This window comes from Nestor notabilis, unplaced genomic scaffold (assembly GCF_000696875.1).
Source record: "Nestor notabilis isolate BGI_N333 unplaced genomic scaffold, ASM69687v1 scaffold21058, whole genome shotgun sequence".
NCBI lineage: Eukaryota > Metazoa > Chordata > Aves > Psittaciformes > Psittacidae > Nestor > Nestor notabilis.
In genome coordinates, this window is record NW_009941734.1 from 3,502 (window position 1) to 15,758 (window position 12,257).

The 12,257-nt window shown below is 43.7% G+C and overlaps 1 pseudogene; it reads left to right on the forward strand.

The window, feature by feature from the left end:
- Positions 1-3,075: 3,075 nt before the first annotated feature.
- Positions 3,076-3,664, forward strand: LOC104399774 (annotated as a pseudogene).
- Positions 3,665-12,257: the final 8,593 nt, after the last annotated feature.

Here is a 12,257-nt window from a genome sequence, read left to right on the forward strand (position 1 = left end):
ATGAAGTGGCTCTCTCATCTCCTTAGGGATTTTGTATTCAAGCATGGTCATGGTCTGGAAGGCATCAAGGAGTATAGCCAGATCACGTTTTAGGGCTGAATTTGAACTTGTTGTAATTTTTACATTTTCTGATCAAATATGCATGCTATGCTAAACTATACTTCTTTAAGCAAGCTGAAACTTCATTTCCACTAATCCTAAATGTGCACTCTCTAAGCAGAGCATTAGTTCTGCTGCACCACATACATCTGCATGATTGATGAAGAAAGTATGAAGTAGGAGAAATAAGACACCACTTCTTTGCTTTCATTGCTTGTGCTGGTGGTTTTGAGATTAAAACTCAGCCTTTCATTTTTGCTTGATTTATCCAATTGGCTTTTTTTTTGCTGCTGAGAAGACAATTCCAGTCAATTACTGGAGATTGTTTCCAGATTATATTCCCCCCCCTGCTCTTTTTGCTGAACAGATTTTCTAAAGGGCATGTCTGTAACTCAGATAATCTGTCTGCAAGCACAAATCTACTGGAAGTATGAAAGCTCAGTGGGGAAGGTAATCTTTCTCCTTTTTGTCAATAAGTAGGCAAGTAAGTACATTGCCTGCTGTGGTGTAACATGCTGAGGGAGCTGTATGTGCCAGTAATGGCATACTGAGTCTTGCATGCTGGCTTGTACTGTAACACTGGCATCAAGCACCCTGCAGTCCTCATGCAGGCAAAGCTTCTTGATGAAGTTAGGAAAGCAAGAGCTAGCTAAATACAAGGAGTTTACACGCTAGTGCGAAAAAGCTCTGACTAGATGTGGGAGGATAGGCAGAAATTGTAATATCTGTCTCTCGAAGCTGCTAAGTATTTCTGGCATATATAGGAACCAGACCACTTGTGTCACAGCAGTTCCATTGCTTTCCTGTGTCCCTGAAGAGAAACAATTTAACTGTCAGATCAGCAATTTAACTCTCAGATCCCCTTGTGATCAGTGCTCTCAGCAAAGAAGCCAGACTGATCTATCTGGAAACCAGAATGCCAAGGCACAAGAAAAGAAGGTAAAAAAAGACCTGTGTGTTTTCATACAGAAGTTTAGGTTAAGTTCAGTGTCTGTGAAAGCACATTATCCTAAATGAGAAATGCTTTCATGATCCTAGAGGGCTGAATGGGTCCCACTGGCACTGCTTTGCTCTTCCAGGGAGTACGTAGGGTAAGTCAGAAGCTGAAGACTAATTCTGTCAAGTTCCTATGGTAAGACTGTCAGATTCTTACTTGAATAGGACTCAGGAGTAAAATTAGACCACCACAGAAAACTACAGTTGTCTCAGGTCTCCAGCTGACTTCCAACTAAACAGAAGTTCCTCATCCTTGGGCTAAAATTTTTAGATCTAAATCCCCTCATCTCAATTGAAGAACTCTTCTGTATGTGTATGAAATAAATGAGCTGACCATGTAACTATAGTAATCAGCAGTTACATATCTGCATCACCAATAATGCCTTTGGAAACAGTTCTCTCTGCAGGGAGACCAAACTAATCTGCCTCTGGTTCCCTTTGTTCTCAGTATTTACCAGTTTCAGCCACCTTGAGGTCTTTGTCTACCAGGAAAACTGAGACAGAGTAGAGATGACTTGTCCAATGCCAAAAAGATAGCAGGGAATTCAGTCTTTATCTCTGGAGCAAATATAAATCTATGACACAAGTCCTTGACACTGGACAGTTCTTTCTCTTTAGACTCTTCAGTTGATAAGACTTCATTTCATTGCTTTGATGATCAAACACTGAGAAAGGCTGCCCGGAGAGGCTGTGAAGTCTCCATCCTTGGAGATACTCAAAACTGAACTGGACACGGTCCTGAGCAGCCTGCTGTAGCTGATCCTGCTCTGAGCAGAGCAGGGTGGACTAGATGATCCCTTCCCACCTCATCCATTCTTTGATTCAGCAATTCATTTCTCTACAACGCCTCAGCAGATCTGGAAAGGGGCGTCTTGAGGGTCTACCACTGTTTTACATTCTAGTACTCTCAGCCCCCCTCTCCCCTTTTCCCCCACCCATAAAGACTTTGGCACGCTCAAAACTGAAATGCTCACTCAGAATGAGTCTTTTGCAACAGGAATGAGGAAATGTCTAAAGTAAACATGCTGTGATTTGTTAATAAATTGTGTAACTTGCACTTTATTGCCAGTAAGGTTTCTTTAAAAAACAATGATGTCATCTGGTTCTCTTTGTGGACCAGTTGTCTATATTAAGAAACATTGACCTATTCCTTTAAATACCATGGTCATCATGATAGTCTTTGAAGAGTGGTGGTAAGTCCTCTCTGCAGAGGAACCAGCGACGTAAAGTAAGCTGAGGTGGCAACAATATTAGAAGAAACCAATCTAATATTGAACATCAATAAATAGAAGAAGATTGATGCTGGAAATCACTATCCTGTATGTTTAACAAACTCATACTTCATATAAATTGACCATTAATGTATGAAGACTGAGAACACTTTCTTCACTCCCACATGACAAGAGGTCTATGAGCAAAAGCAGCATGGACTTAAACAGGATATAGTTAGGACTTACATAGGATAGCTATTGCCATGGGTAGAATTCCAGCAGCAGACCATGGCAGGAAAAATGTAGTCAAGAAAACTGATTTGGATAGTTGTTCAGTACAGTGTTTTATACTCTGTCTCACTCACAAAATTAAGTCATTGAATCTAGAAAATGAAATCTGTTATGGACTGAACACTGACCATAAACAATGTCTGAGATGATAAAATGGAAATACAGGGTGCAGCAGGAGTCCTGGATGCATCCAGACTTGGTTTATACCTCCATTTTTTGTTCTGTAATAACAGTCAAGAGCAAAGTAGGTAATCACAATTACAGAATATTCTGATAATAGAGAAATTAAAAAGCAACAAAGGTAAGACAGGAGTATGGGGAGAAAAAAGGGAAATAAGGGGAAGAATTCCAAACTAACGGGATTTCTCTCCTCTCCTCCTTCTACCCTGCACAAAAGCTAAAGAAATGAAAGGGGCGGGAAAAAAAAAAACCCAGCATGGGAATAACCCATTTTGTACTTTATCTTAATTTTCAAGGAATGGCTGCCATTAGGAGAAAGCTAACTGTAGTTGGAGGTGACTACTGTGGTATTACATGTCTCTGTGTAATGAACAGCTTCCCAAGTCCTATAAGTCAACTCTATTTGATGCTTACACCACTGACACAGAGGTAGATCGGAAAGAGATGAAACTAATCCTCTTCGATGTGGCAGGGAAGAATGAAGTCAGTTACTGAAATCTCCTCTCAGTGTTCTACAAGGACAAGGGCATTATTTTAATGTGCTTCTCTGTGGGCAGGCCTGACTCAGCAAAACATCCTTGACTTTTTGAGTTCCAAAAATCTAAATGTTCTGCCCCATTATTAATGTACCTATTATTCTGGTGGCTACCAAGATAGAACTAAGGGGTGATGGAGTTATTATGAAGAAACTAACTACTCCAGGAAGCAAGACAATTATCACAACAGAAGGAAAAGTTTTAGCTGCCAGCACTGGGGCATATGCTTACTTCGAGTGTTCTGCCAAGACAAAAGAAAGTGTTGATACAGCCCTGGAGATTATTAGCCAATGTGCATTGAATGACAGAAGTAGGACAAAGAGACACTATAGGTATTGCTGAATTTTATAAGAGGAGTGAACATGTTGTCGGATTTCATCATGTGGAAAGGTAAGTAGATGTCTTTGTTGCTGTTGCATAGGTGCTGTAAGGGCTGCTCTTATGTTTGAGGAGTTAAAAAATGCCTTCTATCTGCAAAGCGTCACTCCTGAAAAGTTGGATTTGTTCTTTTCTTCAACTCCAGATTTGAGCTGAGTATTGGTGTTGAGAAATGGCAATGACCAGGCTACAGTTCTCCACAAAGGTTTTTTTTGTCAAGGGAGATAGACACACACTAGGGCAGGAACCTAAACCAGCACCACTGGGACAAGCACAAGAATATGTGGTTCAGCGAATCTAATCCTGGCTTCCTGGTATCAAGGCTTAGTGGCAAGTAGCTGTGCTGAGAAGTTTTCCTGGTGTGTGCTCCCTTCCATACACTTCCTTGAAGGATGTCCTTAGGGAAAGGTGTCACCACACTCATATCCAGTAGTCTGACTGGAAGAACAGGTCTGACTTTCTCTGGGATTCATTCTGGCCTGAGCTTGGCTCCATAAATGCAACAGGAATGCATACAATGAAGGCAGTGCTAGCTCCACCTCTTCTTGAGGCACAAGTAAATAAACTAGGGTAAACCAGCCTGGATCTGAGGTGGGATAATCCAGTTCCTGATAGAATTCCTACCTTAAAAGTAGACCAGACTTCAATTTCTAAACCTCTTTGTCCTTATGGTCTGAATCTATCTGAAATCTTTCTGTCTTCCCATTGCAGGCAGAAGACATGAAGTAAAGGGAATGCCAACAACCACACTCTCAGCTTTGCAAGTCATGAACAATCTGGAAAGAGGCTGAGACGTGCTGTCAACCCAGGCAGAAAATCTCAGAGAGGCACAGAGATGTACCAAAATGGAAAGACTTCGGGTGCATCTCCGTACTACTCCCTTCTGTGAAGCACTGATTGCTGGCAGCCCAAGGAACTGATTATGGACTGACATTAAAGGCACAAGTCTGGAGGTGGGCAAATAACGTGACTTCAGGATTTGAACGTACATATTGTAACACAGCAAGTGGACAGAGAAACATTTTTTAAACCCCTTTTGACCCTGAAGTAAAGTTTTGAGGCTAATTGAGCATCACTGTCATGAACTAGGAGAACACGGAAGTCTTATCACTTTCTTTTGCTGACTTCCTCAATGCTGGTTTCATCACTCTGGCAGCTCAGTTACAGTTTCCCAGGGGGAAACAAAGTGGGAATAAACACAAATTTCTAAACTGCTGATGCCGCCTGGAGCTGAATACTTAGAAATCTAGCTTTTCCAGGTGAGAGACCTAGTAAAATACACACTTAAGACTATTTTCTTCCCACCACTATTTCTCTATTGATGGTAGAAATACTGGGGCTGGCCAAGTGTTCATTATTGGGTGGGTTGGTGCTTTCCTTCTACATCACTTTTTAGAAGCAGTTTTGAAGTCCACAATCACACTTCAGCGTAACAGATGCTTCAAGGACAATATTTTACATACATTTCCAAAAGTACCTTTCTTCCAAGAATCTCTGAGCACTTCTCAACATGAATTGAAAACTAACCCACCTCTTGGTGATACGTAGGTGTTATTTACATTTGCAAAACTGAGAAACTTGTACTGCTGCCTAAAGTAACTGTGAACCATCTACTTCTTGGAGCTTTCTTTTTCTTGATTTCTGTGCCTTTTCCCTTTTGCCTCCTGGACCATTCTTAACCTCCATTTCCTCTCCCCTCGGTCTACAATAATCCCCTTGATCCAACGTGATATTGTACCCAAACTTTAAAACACATGCAGCTTGGATGTGAGTGTGTGCTGTGCGTAAGGGCTTCTGATTTGGGTAGTAACATACATCAGTGTATTTCAAAAAGCTGTATTTATGTAGGTACGTTTAAATTGTTATTTCCATTTTATGTGTGTACCTGTGGGTGGGAAAGATTAGCCTGCAGATGAGTTAAAGCACACAGGTGTCCCAGGTGCCTCTGATGTGGGGTATTTAACTGGAGAGAGGCAGTTTTGCAGAGATGCTGAGCACTTGCTGCTCTCACTACTTGGAAAGTTCAGACCACTTTGGTGAACCTGAGAGTGAACCTGAGCTTACACTGGCTGTTGCTTACTAGGACACTAGTCAGCATATGGACTGCCCTCTGTTTTCAATCTAAATAAATAAGTATTTTCTCCCAGAAGGGTTTTGTGTTCAAGATAAGGGTAACTGGTTTCACTCCCAGTATTCGCTATACATATCTTTGAATTAAACTGTTGTTATTACACTGATCTTAGTTTCTATTTCTTAACATTAACCTTTTTATTGATTTTATGTGAAATAAGATGTTAGCAATCTCCACTGTATACTCCTCTGCAACTGCAAAAGGGAAATACATGGGAGGTTTTTCCTCAGGCTTTTGCTAAAGCTGTATAAATTTTGGTTTTGCTACTTTTGTCAAAAAATCAAAATGCTCTTCTTTATCTGTCTCGGAGCACTTTTGCAAAGGCAAGTTACTATGTGGCTGTTCCAGAAATCCATTGGACCATTGTCCATATTTCAGGGCATCATCAACTATCCACAGACTGGATAATTTCCCTTTTTGTATTTTAGCACTGCCCCATGGTTCAGAAAGAAGGGGATATAGCCCAGTAGTCAGGATATTAACCTAAGACACATGCATCTGTGGTTGCTTCTCTATTCCACCACAAACTATAGTCTGTATGACTGTACAGAAGAGATGTGCACATCTGTGCTGCAAAGTAGCTGGAAGGAAGCAATCCCCCCATAGCAACACAGAGCGCAGTGGATGCTAGTTCATCCTTCCCATGTAAGATTGTGTCTGCAGGAGCCCCTGCAGCCTGCAGCACAGATAAACCTCTAGCTGACGTTGGGCTTCCTGCCCCAGGCCTGCTGGCACGGTGGTTGTACTCATGCATGCAAATAGCTCAGATATCTGCTGTGGGAGAGCTAGAAAGTCTGTATGAGACTGACGCTGGGTAAAGTGCTACATCCCATGTCTTAAACCTGGAACACAAATCAATAGTGATGAATCCATATAGAAGCACACTGCCAGCAGTCAATATTCAGGCTAGACTTGAGCCAGAAGTGCTATCCTCCAATGCAGTGTTGGAGGGGAGAGCAGGGGAAGGGAGGGGAGAGGAAAGGAGGAGAAGGAGAAGGAGTGGGAGAGAGGAAGGTAAGGGGAGAGGAAAGGAAAATAATAATTTTTTTTATTAACCTTTTTTTTACTTTTTTGAATTTAAATATTAAATATGACTTTTTATTAAGGAAAATAAAAAACAAAGGAAATAAGTACTACGGAAGAGAAGGTGGAAATTAAATGAACATTCACATATGATTCAACAGGGCCATTCTTGAGGCAAAATACACTGTTTACTCCCTGCCACAACAGTTTAAGACAGATGTCCAATTGAAGCAACAGGGGAATTTATGTTCTATTAGATGAATATGATGATATGCACTGAAATTAAATAAGAGCATCTTTGCAATTTCAGTGAAACAAATATGCAAGTAAATGATACTGATGTCTTTCAATAGAAATAAAGAGAAAGAAAGAAAATGAGTACATAATAATAAAGCAATATGTGAGAGCAATTTTCCATTTTCGTTGCAAAGATAGCTCATGTATTTCATGCAAAAGTGTTGTAGCAGTCTACATGCCTAAGAATGTTGTTAAGACAAGGCTTGTAGACAAGCTGACTTTGTTGGAAAAAACAACAGACAAGCTCCTGGACACTCATGTTTTCAAACACTTCTTCCAGATCCCATCTAATAAAGCACTAATAAAGGACTTCTCCCTATAAATCTTTATATATTGTGATAAGCCATTAAAGACACGACAATCTACAATGTGTTTTGTAGAGATTCAGGCAGAAACTGTAAGCTTCAGTAGCATCTGCAATGTGACACATCAGTAGTGCTTTAGCAAAAACATACCTGCACGCACACAGTACATGGCTTTGGGAAGAATAGGAGTTTGAAACTAAGAAAAGCTTCATGTGTTATTTCCCGTTCATTGCCTGCTTCACAGATGGAGTGGAGAGAGGGTAATATGTCTTTCTTAGCAAGAACATTCTCCACTTTGTATTAGTTTCTTGTGTAAATATGTCTTCCTAGTGGACAATCTATCAGTCTACCTACTAATTTGTCTGTTTACTCAAAATTAACATCAGACAGGAAGCATGCTATATTTTATGAAAACAGATTTTCTTAGGCTTTGTCTCAGTTTTCTTCATAATATCTTGCCACTTAATCAAATTCATTTTCTGAAATGCACTGCATCTGTTTTAAATAATTCATCAGCTTAGAGTGTATCTCTGCAATCGCCTGTAATTTGTTATTATGTTTTGATGGAAATACAGGGCTGGATCATGGTATTCCTCCACAGCAGCTCAGAGTAGCATATGAAAAGGCTGAAGGACTGCAACTTTATTTGCCAAAACTAAACTGAGGTGTCCCTCAGGCCTTGAAAGCCTCTTTGTTCAGCTTCATCTCTGCTAGCAGACTTGTCCATCATTGAAAGTATCTTCACACTGTTGATGTGTTCACATTTCCCAATCTACACATGTTCCCAAACGTGCTTTATGCCAGCTACCTCCTCTATCAGGGTGAGACTGCTTCGGGGGCGGAACCTGTACATCGCTCGGGCTGAGGGACAAGCAGAGTAGTCTTGTACTCTAATAGACTAGTAGAGGAACATCCAATTCATGAATCACACCAAGGACTGCTTTCTGAGCAGTTCAATGCCTCTGAGAGCACCTTTTGTCAGCTCAGGTGTGTCTGAACCAAGCAAGGTGGATGTGCCTGGCCCATTAACAGAAGATATATATACTTACACAGACATATATACAAGATGGATCCCTCTAGCCACTGGCCTGAGACACTTGGTCTATACATTAGCTGGCCCCTGGGTCCTCTCATCTCCAGTTGGCTCTCGCACAAACACATACACACAGGTCTCTCTGTTAACTTCCAGATCTCCCCAGTAGCTGGTCAGGGCCTCTTAGTCCCTCCAGTAGCCAATGCACAGATGCCTGGTGCCTCTAGCCAGGTTGCTTTGATACCTGGCTTCCAACACCTCTTATCCCAGTTACCACCTAGTCCAGCTTCATATTCACTAGTGATTCACCTAGACCCCCAAACACACATGTGCACACAGAGCAGAGAGTCTCTCATCCAGGAAAAGCATCTGAAAGAGAGTTCCATGAGAAAACCAGCCCTGCTGACCAGGCAAAGGGCTTGGGCAAAGAGACAGGGCTTGGTTGATACAAACAGCCAATTCTTTACATGTCACTGGCCCCTTTTATCCCCTTATCATTCTGTTTCCCCACCCTTGTTCCTTCCCACACCACCCAGATTCCTCCCTTTCCCCACCCTTAGTTTCTCCCCTAGACATCCCACAGTAAGTCCTGTGCAATCCCAGGATGTTCCTCCTCTGCATCCCATAACATGTCCCATACCCCTGAGGGAGTAACTTACTCACCTCAGTCCATAAAAGCCTTTCCTTTTAGCTCAGGGTGTGGGGTGTCCCCCTAGACCCTGGGCTGAGGCTCCCCTGGGACAGCCCTGGCAAGGGCCACAGCTCATGTCCCCACCAAGTTATTGGGATTTCTCCCCCCACCCTGCCTATGACCTCCATGTCCATGTGGTGAAGCTTCAGTCACACTCCCCAGCCACCATGGGAAGACAGTTTTGGGTCTGTCTGCAGGCTCTGCCCATTGCTGCCGACTGTTTGCCACCACTTGCCTCTGAAAGGAAGTGAAATATGGCTGTGTTTAAAGCCTTTGGCAGGGTATGTCTAAATAAATATTTATCAGCAGCCAAATGTGGAAGAGAGAGCTAATAAAAATGTATCTTTTGGAAGGCTCCCTTTCCACCAGTTTTCTGCAGGAAGGCAAATTTAAATTAATGTTGCACTAAAGTGCTGCTTTGCTATTAAAAACGATGAATGGGTCCGGGTACATTTCCAGTGACCTGCTGTGAACATGGTATATACTGCATTAGTAATAAATTGCCAAGAGATGATGGTGCTCTAAAATACGATGGAAGCAGCAGAGGCTTTTGCTTTTCTTCATTGGAAAGGGCACTTTTCAATGGCTTTTTTCCCAACAACTGGAGCTCAAAGCCCACTGGACTCAGTCAGCCCGTGCTGCGGTTGCCAAAGCATTGCCATAGTCCCCTTTGCTGAGCCAGGGCTTCAGCCTCAAGCAGGGACCACAGATAGAAAGTTCGGGCTCAGGAATAAGCAGCATCCAACATCTTGAAACCAAGCTTGTTATTTTCCTCTGCTAGTACTCAGACAGCTGGATTCCCATTGCAAGACAGACTTGGCTTTATCATTAGATGGATACAGAAAAGTCTCATGGTAAAAACCTGTCAGGCTTTTTTTGCCACACATCTGCAATGATAGTCACATGGATCAAGAGAGGAGACTGCAAACTCAGCACCATCTCTTTGTTATGTGTTTGTACAGTGCCTGACACGAGGGGCTGAACCACCCCAGGGGAGAAAAGCTCTGGTGGTGGCATAGTCTCCTGAAGCCCCTTGCTGCTGTCTGGCCACAACCCAGACAAGACAAAACCATCATGTCCGGTCAATGCTGCTAACCTGAAATCTTCCCAGATTCTCAGTCTGTCAAGAAAAGAGCCAGCTCCACAGTTACATCTCTGTGCAGTCATACACCCAGTATCAGAGACCCCTGGGGTGAAGAAAAGCCCAGGGTCAATCCTTACTCAGTGTGACTCATTGAAAAGCCATTCACCGGGTGCAGGAGCTGGTCTTGGCACTCAGTCTGCTGCCCTAACTCAGCTACAAATCAGTGTTAGTCATAAATGTTATTTATCTCTATTTAATTATTAAGGCAGCATGTAACATCACTCGAGAAAGATCATATTGATGTATGTCTGGATGCAACACAGTCCTCCCTAAATCACACTGAAAGCTGATTTCCCTTCCTGCTATATAGCAGATTACTTTAGGCTTGGTACTGGTACATAAGGAGAAAATTTGTTACCCTTCTGGAAAAATCAATAAGCTCTTGTCAAGCCAGCTTTGGTGCTTCTTGATGGCACCATCTGCCTGTCTACTAAAGCACAGCAGGAGAACTGCCCCAGCGCCGTCAGAGGGCCCTGCACAGGGATGCGCTCCATGGCTGCAGAGCCCTGGCACAGCCGGGTCTGCACCTCTCACCCCACCTGAAATGCTTCTAATCCTGAAATGCTTCTAACCCCCACTTAAGTTGCAGAAGGATCTGGAGACTGGGAGTTCAGAGCTGGTGAAGGGCTCTGCTACGTCTCCACCAGAACTTTTGCTCTGTGGATGAGGGCAGTGCTTCCGCCAAGCAGCCAAATGCTCAGAGGTGTCAAAAATGCTGAAAAGATGCAGCTGCCTGAGGCACTGCTGCTGGTGTGTGCAGCTCCTCAACATCTCAGCAGCATCTCACAGAGGATGTGAGAAACCCCGTGGCAGAGCTTGTTGGCTCTGGACCATCGCTTGTTGCCGCATAAGGCTTCCGTACGAGGCATCCCCAGCTACCCTGTGAGGCAGGGTCTGCCCCCTCCTAATGGAGTTCAGTGCTTCTCCAGCAGACAAAAGCAAAAAGCTATGAGAGGACCTTCCCTGCAGGGCCAGGATGGGCTGGAGAGGCTGGAGCAGAGCCTTAGAGAATGATCCTGCCCCTCTACTCCATCCTGGTAAGACCCCACTTGGAGCACTGTGTGCAGTTCTGGACATGGAGCTGTTGGAGCAAGTCCAGAGGAGGGCCACGAGGATGATAAGAGGACTGGAGCACCTCCCACATAAGACAGGCTGAGAAAGTTGGGGCTGTTCAGCCTGGAGAAGAGAAGACTGCATGGAGACCTCAGAGCAGCCTTCCAATATCTGAAGGGGGCCTATAAGGATGTTGGGGAGGGACTCTTCATCAGGCACTATAGTGATAGGACAAGGGGTAATGGGTTTAAACTTAAACAGGGAAAGTTTGGGTTAGATATAAAGAAGTTGTTCTTTACTGTGAGAGTGGTGAGGCACTGGAATGAGTTGTCCAGAGAAGTGGTAAATGCTCCATCCCTGGCAGTGTTCAAGGCTAAGCTGAATGGAGCTTTGAGCAACCTGGTGGAGTGGAAGGCATCCCTGCCCATGGCAGGGGTTGGAACTAGATGATCTTAAGGTCCTTTGCAACCCAAACCATTCTGTGATTCTATGAAGCTGGTGACACACTGTAGCATGAGCAAACGAGCACTGGCCAGACTTGCAGGAGCACAGCTGACACACAGGTCCCAGCTGCTGCCCTGGAGATGTGTTGGGGAACATCTGCTGCTGGCTGCTGGAATGGGGAAAGGACTCTCCCACCAATGCCTATGTGCCAGGTCTCTGCCTTCCCCAGCACAGGCCAGCACCACACGGGACCTGCAGAAAGCCAGGCTGACCCTAGTGCCAAGGCAACGCACAGGAGCAAGCGGCAGTGCCTGGCTTCCTCCCGCTCAGCATTAATGAGCGCTTTCCTGAGTCACAGACATGGCTTTGTCTGCGGGATATCAGCTATGAGATGCAGACATTAATTCAGCTTGGGAGCACTGAATGACTCAGACTGCTATGAAAA